Source organism: Lepisosteus oculatus, chromosome 5 (assembly GCF_040954835.1).
Source record: "Lepisosteus oculatus isolate fLepOcu1 chromosome 5, fLepOcu1.hap2, whole genome shotgun sequence".
In the NCBI taxonomy this organism is placed as follows: domain Eukaryota; kingdom Metazoa; phylum Chordata; class Actinopteri; order Semionotiformes; family Lepisosteidae; genus Lepisosteus; species Lepisosteus oculatus.
In genome coordinates, this window is record NC_090700.1 from 21,960,488 (window position 1) to 21,979,053 (window position 18,566).

At 37.9% G+C, this 18,566-nt stretch overlaps 1 protein-coding gene across 8 annotated transcripts in view; it reads right to left on the reverse strand.

The window, feature by feature from the left end:
* The window catches only part of robo1 (roundabout, axon guidance receptor, homolog 1 (Drosophila)), a 502,926-nt gene that overhangs the window by 93,856 nt on the left and 390,504 nt on the right, over positions 1-18,566 (reverse strand). The window lies entirely within an intron of this gene.

The window sequence follows — 18,566 nt, forward strand, 5'->3', positions numbered from 1 at the left end:
GTATTATTCTCCTATTTTTTTCCTTTCCTTTCTCTTAATTCAGATGTGTAAACAGTTACTTTTAAAACAAACTCTCTATACAAGCTTATCTAAGCATAATAAAATCATGGAGTGCACCACAATGTAAGTGGTCATATACAGTGCCTTGCGAAAGTATTCGGCCCCCTTGAACTTTTCAACCTTTTGCCACATTTCAGGCTTCAAACATAAAGATATACATTTTTTATTTTATGTGAAGAATCACCAACAAGTGGGACACAATTGTGAAGTGGAACGAAATCTATTGGATTTTTGAAACTTTTTTAACTAAAAAAAAAATGATAAGTGGGGCGTGCAAAATTATTCGGCCCCTTTACTTTCAGTGCAGCAAACTCACTCCAGAAGTTCAGCGAGGATCTCTGAATGATCCAATGTTGTCCTAAATGACTGATGGTGATAAATAGAATCCACCTGTGTGTAATCAAGTCTCTGTATAAATGCACCTGCTCTGTGATAGTCTCAAGGTTCTGTTGAAAGCGCAGAGAGCATCATGAAGACCAAGGAACACACCAGGCAGGTCCGTAATACTGTTGTGGAGAAATTTAAAGCCGGATTTGGATACAAAAAGATTTCCCAAGCTTCAAACATCCCAAGGAGCACTGTGCAAGCGATCATCTTGAAATGGAAGGAGTATCAGACCACTGCAAATCTACCAAGACCTGGCCGTCCCTCTAAACTTTCAGTTCAGACAAGGAGAAGACTGATCAGAGATGCAGCCAAGAGGCCCATGATCACTCTGGATGAACTGCAGAGAACTACAGCTGAGGTGGGAGAGTCTGTCCATAGGACAACAATCAGTCTTACACTGCACAAATCTGGCCTTTATGGAAGAGTGGCAAGAAGAAAGCCATTTCTCAAAGATATCCATAAAAAGTCTCGTCTAAAGTTTGCCACAAGCCACCTGGGAGACACCCCAAACATGTGGAAGAAGGTGCTCTGGTCAGATGAAACCAAAATCGAACTTTTTGGCCACAATGCAAAACGATATGTTTGGCGTAAAAGCAACACAGCTCATCACCCTCAACACACCATCCCCACTGTCAAACATGGTGGTGGCAGCATCATGGTTTGGGCCTGCTTTTCTTCAGCAGGGACAGGGAAGATGGTTAAAATTGAGGGGAAGATGGATGCAGCCAAATACAGGACCATTCTGGATGAAAACCTGTGGGAGTCTGCAAAAGACCTGAAACTGGGACGGAGATTTATCTTCCAACAAGACAATGATCCCAAACATACAGCAAAATCTACAAAGGAATGGTTCACAAATAAACGTATCCAGGTGTTTGAATGGCCAAGTCAAAGTCCAGACCTGAATCCAATCGAGAATCTGTGGAAAGAGCTGAAAACTGCTGTTCACAAACGCTCTCCATGCAACCTCACTGAGCTCGAGCTGTTTTGCAAGGAAGAATGGGCAAGAATTTCAGTCTCTCGATGTGCAAAACTGATAGAGACATACCCCAAGCGACTTGCAGCTGTAATCGCAGCAAAAGGTGGCTCTACAAAGTATTAACGCAAGGGGGCCGAATAATTTTGCACGCCCCACTTTTCATTTTTTTATTAGTTAAAAAAGTTTCAAAAATCCAATAGATTTCGTTCCACTTCACAATTGTGTCCCACTTGTTGGTGATTCTTCACATAAAATAAAAAATTTATATCTTTATGTTTGAAGCCTGAAATGTGGCAAAAGGTTGAAAAGTTCAAGGGGGCCGAATACTTTCGCAAGGCACTGTATTGTTTTCGGAAAATATAGAGTGCAGCAGTTGAATCTGACTTGGCTATAAAAGAGTGTAACTGCTCCCACTAGGGTAGGTAAAAGCATTCTTTAATTCTAGCAATCGGATAATTACCGGGGAGGAAGGTGCTGGGGGATGTCTGGTATCTGTCATGTTTACATGTAGGCTAGAGTCTCCACTCCCTCTCCTCCCACTCTGTACTGCGTTGCATTGTGCATGTCCGAAATAGATATGAAAAAAGATATTAGAAATCCTTTAACATCTGTATGATTTTGCAAGTTGGAACACATAATCCTATTAGAAAACATTCAGAGATAACAATATCACTTTTGTCTTTTAGCTTTTGCCAGAAAAGAAATATTGAAAATACTGAAAGCAAAATTATTCCCAGAGCAGCTCTCTTATTACAATAGAAGGAGGGAAGGAATCTGTTACTTTTTTCAGGCTGAAATTATCAGTTCATTTTTCTGCAGTGTTCTTGTCACTAGCAAATGTTGAAGATTTACATTTTTTCAGTGGTATTATTCCTTCAAGAGTCATTTGGGGCCTGTATGTTTGGATAATGAGTCTATGGCCCATCTCTCAGCTTAAAGTAATGTTAAGCCAACAGCTGGCCATTCCATGATAATATTTCTAACACTATTAATATGTAAGTCACACCAAATCTGTGCAAAAACAAAGTCTTTCTATTAACAGGATATGGGTGTGTGTCTTTGTTTCCTTTCTGTGTCTTTATTTCAACTACCCTGTTGTTGATCATTTCAATGGCAGCAATTTCCAAATTCAGTCATTAGTCATATTACATGTTATGAAAAAATATATTTTTCTCTGTAATTCCTACTTTAAAAAATAAGATAAAATTATTTACATCAGCAATTTTTTTCATTTTCTCAACTATATATTCTCTACTGGGAGGCAAGGTATTTTCACACTGGTGATCTTCATTCCAACCAGCCTTGGTAATACCAGCCAGCTAATGACTGCCCAGAATAGAAACAGTGATGTCTGGATGTCCTCTGAATGAATGCCTACACTGCTTGAGCCATGTAAAAGGTTCAACCCTGAAGTTTTACGCATTTAATTTTAGCATCTCCACAGAGACAATATCATAACTTCGTCTGCTTTACACTGAATACCATTTTCTTTTCTTAATATGTAACAGTAAGGGTAAAAAAATATATAAAAAGAGATGCTAAAATATTATATTAATAAATAATGCATTTTTAAGGAATTTGGTATATTTTCACACAGAACAGAGGCTCAGCTCTTATAACTTTATACCTTAAATGTGCTTTACGCAATCTGTTTTTCTGTGTCATTTACTCATTTTGTGAAAACTGGAAGATTTCAAGGGTACTAGACACATTGTTGCAAGTTTCAGTCACAGAAAAAACACATTTGCTCTAATTGTGTTTACATCTGAAAAAGAAGAGTTTTTAGCCTTCATTAACATAGGGAGTGTCATTAAACATGCAATAAATGAGCACTGGACCAAAAGTAAACTAAAGATTTGCTGTGTTTTTAGTACCCCTAAGCATAAGATAAGATCACTTTATTGGCCATACTGTTCACAGCACAATTTCTTGTATTAGAAATTTGTTTTTCTTCACATACCTCAACTAGCTCTCCATGATACACACGGACAAGGAGAGAAGCTTGAGGTCTGAGTGCAGGGTCAGCCATTTATATGGCACCCCTGGAGCAGTTGGGCTTAAGGACCTTGCTCAGGGGCCCAACAGAGTAGGATTCCTCTGGCGGCCGCGGGATACGAACCGGCAACCTTCCAGCCACAGGTGCAGATCTTTAGCCACTGCACTGCCCCAGTATACAGTAAAAAAGAGTTTCCACTATTGCATGAACAGAAAGATGAAGTATGAAATCTAAAGGGAGAGAACCAGCATAAAATGTAAAATGTTCTTCATGCGTGTATAGTTTAAGCATGGGGTTTCACATCCTGTATTTTCCTTCTTTGAGCTATTGTGCCTGCAGAGAAAGTCTTTAGTTGATCTAGTTGTTATATCCTTCACAATGCTCACATGTCTCCAGGCTACTGTAGTTCTCAACCTCAACAATGCATTTATAGTAGCTTACAACGGCAATCAAATCTTTCTATAACATATAGTCTGCAACAAAAAAACAAACATTTATTTCCTTTTCTTGAAAGAACATATTAAATTAAAATTAAATTCCCATACTGTGCCTCCCACATTAATAAAAACGAAGTCTTAATACTGCACATCAACATGAATTAGATTATAAAATGAGCTTTGTCGGAAGGAAATTAAACGGATTAGTTTAAGCTTCCTCAGAATCTTGAGCTGTATGAAAAGAACTGCCGGAGAACCAGAAAAATATACATATAGGGAGAAAGGTACAGTTGCTTTTTAAATAACTTTTCTCCAGAATATACAAAATGTTTTTAATTTTTTGAAAAAGCAACACATCTCAATTCACTTAGGCTATTTAATCATGTCCAACACTGTCTGATACATTTCCCATGTTTGATTAGTTTCCAGTTTCCAAAGACATGTTTAGGACATGCTTTATTTATTAGTTTTCTTTATTTTTAGGGTTTTGTATTTCTTTATGACAAAAACATTTACTGTAGTAAATCGCATTTTTCAACAAAGTTCCAAAAATGACAATATTGAGATGATTGCATGTCATCTTTATTTTAAAAAATTAAATCGCAGCCTTATTTCTCCTCAATGTTATTACATAGCAAAACAAAAAAGCAATAGTTCAGTAAAATGTTAAGAATACATTAAAAACGCAGCTCCTGGATATTGTGTTATCTAGGCAATCAGACTTTAAAAGAGCAGTTGGTGCAAACAAAATGCAGAATAAGATCCAGGAAAGTTAATAAATTAAAATGCCACTGCTGGTATCCATCAGAGGGCTTACATGTAACCTCTTCTTTCAATGAAGTGAACAAATTCCATTAATTTGGTCAGCTGAACATTACAAGGCAACAATCAAAGCTTGCCAACATGTAGAATCATAAATAATAATGAATTTAATGACTGACTGTAGTAAATAATTCATCTCAGCAGGAAGCTTGTAATATAAATCTGAAGTGAACCAATATATAGTGAAAATACAAAATAAATATGGATCCCAGATGTTTCTTCTCCAGGCTGTTTGATTTTACATTTCATGATGAAAGACAGCTAAATTACACATAAACATATTCAACTGCAGATAACCAACTGTAATGACCAGTGATGTGTTTTTTTTTATGGGTTACACATATTTAGCTACTAAATCCATTTGACCACTGACAAGTGGTACTAAAATGATCCTAATGATCACTGGAAATGATAAAAAGGGGCAACAGTCACATGATAAATGTCAATCTAATGCCCCTTTAGCTATTAAAACTACATGCAGAAACTACATTAAGAAATCTTAATGCAGAAGATTTTACACTTGCATTACATATTAAATATATACTGCATTTTGTGTTTTTGTTTTTTGGAAGTGTTTGAGTGTACAGAACTTTGCAAATATGTCTAAACACAACACCATATAACAAGCATTACTGTATATGAAAATATGCTCCTGAATAAGTGCTTTACATTTTTTTATTATAATTTATTTCACTGAGCTTTCCTACTCCTGAGGCAGTTTGTTACTTATATTTAATTAAGGTGAAATTCAATAGAGTGAATGGACAATAGTGAAAGCTCTCTTAAATCTCCTGTCCTTCATAGCTTCACTTCAGCCAAGAAAGGCAGCTTTTATGACCACAAGGTCGAATAAGGAAGAGTCAAGAAGAGACCATCAAACATCAGTGAAACTTACTAACAAAGAAGTTTCGTCAGAGTGAGTGAAGTGAGTTAAAGCCCTGCAGCAGATCTAACTGCACTGACAGTTTGCTACTGAATTTCCTACCCACTCAAGCCTTTCACCACCTGCAAGCTGAAAATGTATTTGGTTGTGGCAAGTGGAATCAGGACAGCACTCATAGCTTAATCTTTACTAGACTCTAGAACATATGAATAGAAAAGCACAAGACAAGTTACAGATGAGAGAAGGCCACTCGAGTCATTTTGTACAATTGTTTGCTAATAGCTTATTGACTCAAATATCTCCTCACATTGTGTATGAATCTGTTATCACAATGAGGCTACGTATTCAGTCCCACATACTCACAATTGTCTGTATGTAGAAGAGCTTCCTACATTGTAATAGACATTTAATTCTGATTTCTTTCCTGTGGGCCATTTGAGAATCCACTTAATTTGGGATAACTCAGCCATGATTTTTTACACCTGACAAAGCCACCTCAACAAGTAACTTATATTAAAAAAGAACACTGTGAGAACTGGGCCATGTGAGGGTTAAACAAAAGAGGACATATAAATGTACATTATACATATATTTAATAATATATTTATTAAAAGACAGGACATAATTCTAAAGGTTAAGACAAGAACTTAATTGAATTTGCTTATTTCTATTCTCAGTAAACTTTCCAGTTAATGTAAAAAAAGAAAGCATCTGGCTTTATGATAGGCCCTGATTTTTTTAGCTTAAGTAATTGACTTTTCAGGGGGGTTTGTAAAACCATTAGACCAGTGGTTCTCAAACTGTGGTACGCGTACAAGGAGTGGTACGTGGAACCCTGCCAGCTGGTACGCCATATGACCCTGGAACTTTGTTGTGTGCACTGAAATTTTTTTCATATTTTCTATTTTAATACATGTCGAATATGCAGCCTACGTACTACGATACAGTACACTCTAATACTTGAGTGGACACAGAGCAACAATGTAATTCTATACCACTCTATAGGAATGTGTGCTACGAACTTAAGTGACCAATTGTATTTAAAAAAAAGCTATCTCCAGCAAATAGGGAGGTAGGAGAATGTGTATGGTTTTGGAATAATGCCAAAGTTGTAAACACAGGAATGCATAGAAATGCGTGCTATGAACGCTAGTAATCTTGTGATGACAGGAAAGCATGATAGATAACAGAAAAATATTTAAGAACTGTTCTAGGTTAATTTGAGAAAAATACACAGAGCGTCTCTGTGTTTCGTTCTCATGCGCATGAAATAAAAACTTCTTTTAACTTCTGAGACAGACTCCTGAAACGGAAACGGGGATAAATGCAAGCTTGCGGATTGCTAAAGCAGGTAAGCCCCACATTATTTTTGAAGAACCATATTTACCGTTGGCAAAAGAGCTGACACGTATTGTGTGGAGAAAAAGCTGTTAAACCACTCGACCTGCTGCCCCTTCTGAAAGACACAGACACTCATAGAATTATTGAAATGGCGGATGATATCAAAAGTACGCTGATAGTGCGCGTTAAGATGAGCAGATGCTTTACACTGCAATTAGATGAGTGTATAGTCGATTTGGCCAATTTGCTCATTTACGTTAAATAGTTAAGGGTACGTCCCATGAGGACTTTCTGTTCTGTAGGCCGCTACCAACAGGAACTACAGGAGAGCACATATTTCAGCTTCTGAATTAATTTATCGAAGAGAATGACATTGACTGGATATAATGCGTCGGAGTTTGTACAGTGCTAGAGAGTAGTTGCACGAAATTGGAGAGGTTGCTCCAGAAATGAATGGACGCATTGCAACATTCACCACGAGACCTTTGCTGTCAAGAAAATGCTTGATGATTTAAAATCTGTTAGACTCTGTTGTGAATTTTACAAGGCTCAAAAAATGCATTCACATCTGCTTTGTTCGACTAAAAAAGGCTCACCCCTTTCACTGAAATGGTTCTTTTTTATTGTTTATTTTTATTTGTTGTTGTTCCAGTTTTTTTTTTCTGCAAAGCACTTTGAGAAGCCACCTTTAAGGGCGCTATATAAAACAAAGTTTATTATAATAATATTTATTATATGTGTATGTGAGTGTGTGCGCATGTGAGTGATATGTGTATGTGAGTTTGAGACCCTTGCTTTAGGAGAGACTGACAGACACAAATCATTCAAATCCCAAGACGCAAGGTTTGAAAAGACAATGAGAAATGTCTGTTTGCAGAGTGGTGCGTGTTCCTCTAGTAACAATAGATGTGCTGTAAAGATTTTCGATTCCTGTTGTATTCAGCTTACTTTCATCTCATCTGATTTTAACAAAAGTTATTGATGAAGCGCTGCCCATCAGGCCTCCTCACTGTTTAGCAGACTGGCAACAGTAGTTGAGCAGATCCAGGGCTAAAAATGTTGTAGAGAGTGAAGAGGGTTCTGCTGCTCACTGTCACTGACTATACTGGTTAAAACTCCTTGCTGCTTTCAGCAACTCCTTTAGGTCACAGGCCATTGCAGAGCTTGGGGTTGTCAGCCTCCATGGTGCTGATATAACTGTAACTAACTAGACCACACACAGAAAATCTGCTGTGGCTCTGATAGGAACACTGAGATTCAGACTAAATTAATAAATGCCTGAAACTGTACATATTTCATATAACTTTGCATTCTGGGATTAACATCCATTCTTTAAAAGTATTTACCTTTCATGTCCTCTATCCCTATACTGATCATGCCCCCTTTTACATTAGTTTTCGATATTTGACCAAACTAGACTAAAGTCACAATCATAATCCCTCCTCTTTAGGGCACTCCTTTAGGGCCCTTTCGCATTTTAGTTGATTTCATGCACCTGCCCCCTGTTTTGTCCATCTTTTTTTAAGGCAGGCGCTCCCGCTTTGCCGGGCTCTGCATTGGAAGATGGACATCCGGAGGCCCGCCTACCATCAAGTCGTCCTACGTCTGCGGCTTGAGGGCTTAGGCTTCTGATCGGCTTCCAGACCTGATGAGTCTGGGGCTCGGAGCGCCTGGCCTTGTTACTGTTTTTATCTTCCTGGTTCCCTGTCCCTGTCTCTGTTCCGGATCCCGTTCCAGATTTTAACCGTGTTTGCTTCGTCTTGGTGGGATCCCCTGGTTTTGAACTTTGGACTGCGCCCCAGATTCCCCTTTTGGACTTCCCTGAACCTGTTCACCTGCACCACCGCCCCTGAGCACCCGATCACAGCCGTCACGCTCCCCTGCCTGCCATCCTGTCCTGCTCCTGTTGTGTTTCCCTTGAAGTCTTATTCCAGTCACTTCCGGATTATACCGTCTGCAGAGGGTCCTAAATGAGGCATTGTGAAAACTAATGGCTGTTAAATATGTTATTTTGACTGACACACACCTACTAACTGATTTATATGTTAATTTCCCCCTTAGGACTTAGGAGCAGAACAAATAATACTTTTATGTGAATGTGATTTGGAACTGGAATTTCACTTGTGTGTTTGGTCATACAGGGTGCTATCAGTGTATTGTTAGTGTATTTTTTAATCTTTCAAGTTGGTTCCAGAATCTTCAGTTTTAGCTTCTGTACTTAGAGTAATTTCTCTACCAAAACATCTTAATCCAAAGCCCTATAGGCAAACACAAAATGGATTACATTTTACTTTCTCCAGCCCTGTGAGAATTTGGTCCCAGTAAAGTCTCTGTTTTTACAAGCTATCCATCCAAGCAGAGTTTTTCCTGAATAAAGGCCCAATCACTGATCAGAAAAACAACATCCTAAAGGGAAAGCTCCTGTCAGGTTGGTCTATTGTGTGTCATAAAATTTCCATGTGCTCTTTCAGAGTTTTGTTTATAGGGGCTTAAACAATCAGATTTCTTTGAAGCAAATATGTCTTCAACCAAAAGGTACAAGAGTCACCTAATCTGCTAGATCCTTCTACATCGATCTCATTAGCCCTAAAAGGCCTGATTGTTTTACCAAACCCAGGGATGTGGTGCAAGCACACATATTGAAGCAATTGAGTATGCCAGCAGCAACGCCCTTTAGGCACTGCCTCTGGTCCCCCAGCAACTCAGCCTGCTCTGCTTTCTCCAAGATGTAGTCCCACCAGTCCACTTCAAAGAGCAAGCCCAGCCATGGTGTCTTAACCTCTTCTTTGATTTCCCTCTTGCTAGCTAGGCTCATGTAGCAAGGCTAATTGCAGTGGGTGTTAGAGACCTGCTATTGTTACACTCCTGACTTCATACCAAGGGTAATGCTGCCCTGTCAGGCTGTAAAAAGCAGAAGCACAGCTCTGCTAAAGGTCCCCAACCCCCACCTCTATTTCAGCAGACTAAGTCTCCTACCTTCTTTTAATAATGATGGGAACCTGTACAACCAAGCCCTTCCTGGGCAACACTGTCAAACAGTGGAAAGGAAGGGGGAATATTACATTATAATGTTTTAGCCATGCAGAATGCTGCTATGTATATCATGGGAAACCGTTCTGGGAACATTTCTGAAATCATTTTTGTTCTGTTTTTTTATTTTATTGAAAAAAGTCAAAATGGAAGATGCTGCATAGTGACAACATAGTCCAGTCCTCCTTTTTTAGGAAATTTCATCAGCTGCCTTCACCCAGCATTGTACTGTATATTTTATTTAGTTTCCAGATTAAAGCAGATTAAAGCAGGAACGTACACACTTTAAATTTATCACAACAAAACATGATTTCAGACATAATAATAATAATTAATAATTGCTCACACTTATATAGCACTTTTCTGAATACTCCACTCAAAGCACTTTACAGGTAATGTGGACTCCCCTTCACCACCACCAATGTGCAGCATCCACCTGGATGCTGAGATGCTGGATGCTGAGATACTGTATATACAGAGATGTTTTACTTCTCATAGGCACTTTATCAAATTGCAGAAAAGTAACACAAACACCACAAGCAAGGAGAGAAAAAAAAAATGAACCAGGATTTCAGATCAGCCGTTAACTTTGCATGTGTCAGAAGCCTTGGGCAACAATCTCAGAAGGACAGGGAGATAACAGTGTGAACTGGGAAGGACCACCTAACAAGGCATGTTTCTCATCATAGTGAAAGCCTGATCCTTGCAGCACGCCCCAGGGAATTCAGGAACATTGAGAAACTGTCAGCACACATCTCCCAGCTGTCCAGGGGAATGGCCTACAGAAAAGAGCAACTTCTCAGCAAGTAAAATGGAAAGGGAGGGGTTGATTTGAGATAGGGACACAAATGAACTAAAATGAGCTCTTAAATCCCAAAGAAACTCTTCACGCTGAGCCTAAATAAGCAATGTGATTTCTAAAGAAAGACCTGGAATGAAATAAGGAGTCTCACAGGAATTCTGAAGAAATATAACACATTTAAATGATGCTGGGATATAGTCATGAAATCTACATCTAGATACTGTATGTATTGGGACTAAGTTTAGATACACATTCTAGAATATCACTATTAATATCCTGGCAACATATAAAACCACCAGCTATCCTTAAGTGCCTCTTCACAACCGTCAAGTGCTCTTTCAGCCAGAATGTAGGCTGGTGCCAGTAGGGAATACTTTACTGTGAAGCTCCCTGTTCTTCTACACAACTATAATATTGCAAATGTGTTGGCAATGTGTTAATCAATGCAGTGCATCTCAGCAGCTGCACTTCTCACACCAAAAGGATTACACTGTATGATGTTTATGTGCATGCTATTAGGAGACGACGCAAGCTAAACAGATGGCAGGGGCAGCAGTTTTGGTGCTACACCATTTGGCATTTGCGTGCTCTCACTGTCCAGAACACCAATTAAAACATATCGGAGCAAGTGACAATTCCCTGGCTGCAGAAATCAAGCCAACTGACTTGGCAAGGGATCAGCACACTAATCTCTTACCCAGCCAGTGGTGCACCACTCCACACTTAACTCAGGAAACTCCCAAGAAAATAATAAAGACAAAGTGACTACTGATTTGCATTTATTTATGTTCATAACTCTCTTCATAAGGCCTGGGGGCAAGATCTCAGGATGTTAATGTGTGTAAGACTTGGCGCTTCTTACTTCAATAAACAGTACCTCTTTGATTAGAGAGCTTGAAAATAAGCTCCTCCAAAAAAAAAAAGTGTTTTTGGCTGAAAAAGCTGTCAAACCAGGCCTCCCTCCCCTCTGCCTCTGCTATTTCCCAAAGACAAATGCCTTCTTCTCATGACCATGCACCATCCACAACAAACCGATAGATAGAAGCAAAATACAGAAATTCATTTACCACTTGATGATCCCCCACTCTCAGCACAGAAGGCTTTAGCAATCATAATATTCTATCTTTATTGAAACTTATTTTTTTAATTTAAAATTCAAAAGATATGCTTGTTTTGCAAAACAAAAATCACATCCCTTCAAATAAAAGTTAAAGAATTTGTTTTTTTTTCTTTTTACTTTTGTATAAACTAAATAGCCCTCACCATGCTAGTAAAATCCAAAGTGTAAGAAAATATAATAAGAATAAGAAAATATCATGGAATATTTTAGAACTGTGTGGTTCTAAAAACTGTGTGGTGTTTCCAATCCTATAGCAGCATCAGCACCTTTCAGGTGTTTGCCAGGAGTCTGTCAATAAGAACTCATTAGAATGTTACAGTACATGAAATAAAATACACTTCAAAATCAATTTTCAGCCATCTTCACTGCACATGAGGGGGTATTAAACTTTTTAAAGCAGATATATAACAGTACAATATTAGATAATGCATCAGAACATCATACAGTTCCTTTTCTCAGGTCTATTAGAATTGTTTATTTTTTATTTTTGATGTGAATCCAGAAGCTCTGCTTGCAATCTTACAGCTAATCAGGCAGTGTAATTAATGTTCAGAAAAATGTCCTTCTCTTCTTATTTCAGTCTGGTCTCTTAACAACATTCAATATTTGTTGATTATGTTAACTGTGGTTCCCAAGAGGCTTTTGATATAAAGAGAAAAAATCTGATATTTTGACCACCATACAGAGTTGCAAAATGTATTTGTATATAGAGTAAATGTTGTCACAGGAATAAATTCATGGTGTTTCAAGCAAAGTGCAAGTGCAGAAACTATGTGTTCATACTAAGGAAGTCCAAAAATCAGTCCTTTGCCATTTCAGATTCATGCTTGATTTTGTTCTTATGCTTAACACATACAGTATGCTGGCACTAGCAAGAACAGAAACTATGTACAGCATTTGTTTTCCAACATTATCCTGTATCTTCAGACTGTACTGGCCTTGACTAAGGTGAAGACTGATAATCCTACTGGAGGGATGTGTTTTAACTTTAAAATCTTCATTAAAATAGTGAGAAACCTTGAACAAAGCCATCACCTCATCCCTTAACTAGATGATAAAATAAAGAGTATGAATACAAGTCTACATTCAGGTGAATAACCATGTTTTCCTCTCTCAGGAATGAAATGTGCTCTTTTGTGTGCTCTTTTCAATATGTCCACATGCTGAGTACTGTGAGAGGATGAGTCTATGAACTGCTTTTCACCCCTTGTCCACAGCTACAGGTACATGAATTTTAAATGACACTACAGTGTAGCATCATCTGTATGTTCTTTTATTGCCTTCTGTGTAGCCTACATAATTGTACCGGGTTGAGCATCATAAATAAGTATGGATTTGACACAAGCAAATAACAACCCAAGGAACCACAGACCTACTGTTTCTTCCAGGATGACATGGTTCTTGGGAAACTCTGGACCAAACTTTAAATGAGCAAACTTACTTTGAACACATCAGTATCCTTGAAAACTGGAAATAAATATAACCAAGTCTAAAGAGCTTCTTTTCAATGTTAAAACCGATGGTGGGCAACCTTTGCAGGCTATAGGACTTTAAGATCAGTCTGTAAAGGGTTGTGGAGAGTTTTAAATATCTGGGAATACATATTGATCAGAGTTACACTGACAATATTGACAATATTTTTAGAAAAGCAGAGAATGTTTTAAATTCAAAGTCTTTAAAGAACTTTAATTTTAGTCAAAATGTTCTAGAAATGGCAAATAAAAGAGTATCATGGCATTTAAGTTTGACAGTTTGGCATGAAAACCTGGGGTTGAAAAGTAAAACTAAACTGCCCAAGACTGTGAAAATGGCATGGAAAATAATTGGGAAACAGCAGTCCCAGCTCAGTGATTTATAATAATAATAAACTTTATTTTATATAGCGCCTTTAAAGGTGGCTTCACAAAGCGCTTTACAGGATGACAACAACAATAAATAAGAAGAATACACAAGATAAAACACAATTACAATATATAGAGGAGACCGTGGATGGTGGTACTAAGAAATGCAGAGAGGTGAAGAATGGAACCAGTTAAGTAAAGGCTTTTCTGAAGAAGAGGGTTTTGAGTCTGGATTTGAAGGAGTTTAGAGAAGGTGACTCTCTTATATCCTTGGGGAGAGAGTTCCAGAGCTTGGGGACATAACAGGAGAAGGCCCTATCACCCATACAATGTAGACGGGCTTGGGGGACAGTAAGGAGAGCAGAATAAGAAGAGCCAAGGTTGCGAGGTGTAGGTGGAGTAGGGCGATAAAAGTTCATACACGTACTGAGGTGCCAAGCAATACAGAGCCTTATAGGTGAGCATGAGGATTTTAAGGTCTACACGGAATTTGACCAGAAGCCAGTGCAAGGACTCCAGGATAGGAGTAATGTGAACACTTGCAATGGACCTGGTCAGGATTCTGGCTGCTGAGTTTTGGACATACTAAAGTTTGTTCAGAGTAGATATAGATATCCCAGCGAGTAGAGCATTACAGTACTCAATTCGAGAGAACACAAATGTTTTGATCAGCTTTTCAGCCACAGTTAGTGATAGCATAGGGTGTAGTCTAGCGATATTTCTGAGGTTAAAAAAGATGTTTTGACAGTATGCTGCACATGTGGGTCGAATGTTAAGCCAGAATCGAATATCACCCCAAGGCTTAAAGTACAGAACCATTAACAGATAGGGTTACAGGACTGGCTTTACGAAGTTGATGGGGGGTGCCAATAAGCATGACTTCAGACTTGTCGCAGTTAAGATGAAGGAAGTTTTGATTCATCCAAATTTTTATGTCAGAGATGCAATTAGATAGAATAGAGACAGCCACATCAGTGTCAGGTTTGGTATGGATGTATATTTGAGTATCGTCAGCGTAAAAATGAAAGCTGAGGCCATGTGATCTTAAAAGCTGAAGTGGAAACATGTAAATGCTGAAAAGCAAGGGGCCCAGTATTGAGCCCTGATGAACACCAGACTTAACAAGACCAATTTCAGACCTGTACCCATTAAGAGAGACAAAGTGACAGTGATCAGTGAGGTAAGATTTGAAAGCAGTGTCAGAAACTTCAAACACAGTCTCAGAAAGTAAGATGTTATGGTCAACAGTGTCAAAAACAGCACTGAGATCAAGAAAAGTGAGTATAGAAAAAGAACCAGAATCAGTACCTATTAGAAGATCGTTAGTGACTTTGACCAGGGCAGTTTCTGTGCTGTGAAGTTGACGGAAACCAGATTGGAGGGGTTCGAAAAGGTTGTTTGTCATGAGGTGGTTATGTAACTGAAGTGTGACAGCACGTTCTAGAATTTTAGCAAGAAAGGGTAAGCTAGAGATGGGGTGAAAATTGTTAAGATTGTCGAGAGCCATGTTAGGCTTTTTTGGCACGGGGGTAATGGCAGCAGTTTTAAGGGCCGTTGGTACAATGCCAGTGCTCATGGATTCATGTATAATATTGAGGACAATGGGACAGAGAGAAGAGAAACAGGACTGAAATAAAATGGTGGGAATGGGATCTAAAATAGATGTGGTGGGTTTCATGCGTGTAACTAGTTTATTGAGGGATTTATATCATAATACAGTTCTCTGAATTCCAAGGAACATCACAGCTGATTCCATTCACTCTGTTCTCAATTCATAATACTCCCATCAGGGAAATAGCATAGCGTAGGAAATTCAAATAAAACATTTATAAGTCCTTTGTCCCCGGTGCAATAAAGCTAATCAATGAATGGGTGTACTGTAAATGTAGTCCCTTCACTACCTATTTACTTATCCGTTTATTTATGTATTATGTATTGCTATGATTTCATGTACTTTCTGTGATTGTCTTTTATGTTTTGCTTGTATATTCTGTACTTTTATGGGAGAAGCTAAAGACAAACTTCCACCATATTGGACAATGATGTTTTATTCAGCATTTACAGTATATGCTCACACACTCCACAGCAGGCCTGCTCTGCACCATGGCAGTTCACTGTTCTTTAGACACCTCTGGGGTACGTTTACCAGAGCGTATTCTCAGGAAATAGTTGAAGGCAACTCTGGCTCACAAGACTCATTGACTAGAGGGGAAGGGTTTGGAACAACAGGGTTTGGAACTTCCAGAGATACACTGTACTTTCTCACTTTGGGATTTTTTTTCTTCCTGTCCTATGTGCATATACAGTACACTACCTATACCTGGTGTAAGAATTCTGTAATGCACTCTGTGGCTGCCTGTTGTGAAGAACAATACAGTATGTGAAACACAATCAAAAATTGATAAAAAGATAATGATTGAAGGGTGATTGAATTTTAGTTTAATCCAAATAAACTGAAAGTAAATTATCTTTACACTTTCAAAACTTATGCTTGTGGGGCTCCACTTATAAACCCTTTAACATAGTCTAGATAAGTACATCTCAATTTTGTGATTTGAACTGCAATGACTATAAAATATATAAAATACACATATATATCATTGAAGTCTTTACATACATTTTATATTTTTAAAACACATGAATATAATATTACTCTGATATTAACTGATAGCAGTGTATTTCTTGCAAAAAAAATCAGTGGCTCTTTCACTAAAACACCAAATGGGTCATAAAATTACTTTCTGCCATGTATATCACACTAACCAGGTACACATCATTGCAGTATAATAGAAGGCAAGTCCCATAATGCCAAGTTTAATACAGTTCAGGATAATAACAGTGCATTAATATTACAGATGTTTTACATTTACTGCATGTTGCTGCACTTGAACTGCAGGAGACAATTTTCTTCAACATCTGAATGTACTGTAGTTCTGGGCTTCTTGAAGTTAATCAAATGTGTAGGAGCTACTAGTATTATGATATGGTGTATGTGTTGTAAAGCGAACAAAATTGAGCAGAACATGATTTCATATTGGCATAAAATGCTAAAGTCAAAGTTACTTTTAAGACCTTTTCCAATTTTTCAACAGGTTTATTGTACTTCAAGCTTTAAAAAGTGTTTTTCTTCAGACTTGAGAAACTATTCTTCACCTGGAATTGTTTCTGAAGTCTTTTTTATAAGTGTATTTCAAATGAAAATATATTACAGTATTACTTCACACAATGTGACAATATTAATTTGCAACCAACTAAGTCAGATGTTCCTAGTGTAAGCTTATTTTTAAATACTCATTTGGATATTTATTTAAAAACGTGAACTAAAGTGATCAATATTGATCCATTTTACACTTTTAAGGGCCATTACTTCACTGAGTCATTAGTTCTGTGAAGATACAGTGGCTTTTATTTATTATTCCTTCACAGTCATCAACTGTCCTTAAAAAACTGATACCTCTTGACAATTATATCACAGTCTCTGTTACACAGCATATTTGAACAGTGATTTCCTCTTTCTATAGACCTTGTTTGATTGTTCAGTCAAAATAAAAAATCAAAATAATGTCTGGAGATTCAGATGTTAATAAACATTGATAAATTAAGCAAAAATAAAAACTTGCTGCACAAATTTCAAACAACTTTCATCAGCTTTGTTTTTTTTAGGATTTCACTCATTAAGTCTTTGCCAGTCCCATTGAAAGATCCTCAGCCTCACTAACTAGTGAGTGTCTTTAGTTGTGTGCACAAATAACATAATTGAAATCTCAATGATGGGATCTCTATTTCTATACATCAGTGGCAGCAACAATCACTAAGAACAACTAGGTTTGTCTTCTTTTTCTGCTTTCTTTTCTAACAGAATCTTCATTGACTTTCAGTGGACTAACAGGCATTTGGATCAAGCAGTAACAGTTGAAAACACTGAGCAATATTCAAACATTACACTACCTCTTCACAACCTTACTATTTCAGACAATGAACTGAAAGCAAGATGGTGATATGGGAGGCCTTCAGACTTAGTCATAGCAAAGGAGAGGCCACTGGATTCACAGCCAGTAAGCAGCCTGATGACTTTTACAGACAACATGCCGATGCCTTTCACATGACTACTGATCACCTATTTCTGCAGTCATGTCAGAATATGTGCTGTTCAGCCTCAAGCATCTGTTTTTGGTGAGTCTCACGAGTTGTATTGTAAAAATAAAAGGGAAGATATTTCCACTAATGCCAACTTCTAACCTGCAGCTAATCTTGACAAATTATTTGTCTCTGGACACAAAAAGGTCCAGATATTCTTGGAGGCTTGCTGTGAGCTGTGACTAGAAGGTCATACATTGGCATTCATCAATAAAAATATGATCTAAACCCCAGACTAGAAATGCAAAACACCCTCTCTGGACTACCAATTCCTCCAGCTACTCTGCACCAAGCATAAACTCCAAGAATTCTGTCCTAATTGCAGAGACCTCAGGCCCAAAGGCACCATCTGCAAGCACACAACTAAAGATACTCACTAGTTAGTGAGGCTGAGGATCTTTCAAAGGGACTGGCAAAGACTTTATGAGTGAAATCCACCAGACAAAGCTGATGAAAGCTGTTTTAAATAAGTCTGTGAAAACTCCCATGTTTTTGAAGCTGGAGCAAAGTTCTTGCAAAAAGGATGATACAGTCCAAAGAGACATATGGTATCTATGCATGCAATGTAGTTTTTAACCTTTTTTTTCTAAAAATGGGTTTTACAGTGCATCTTGACTATAGCTTCAGGGAAATTGATTATGTGAGATGATAGGTCCAGAGAAAAAGTACACTAAGCACTAGCACCTAGCATTTGGGGAATATACCAAACAAAGGAATTTTATGTTTTGTTT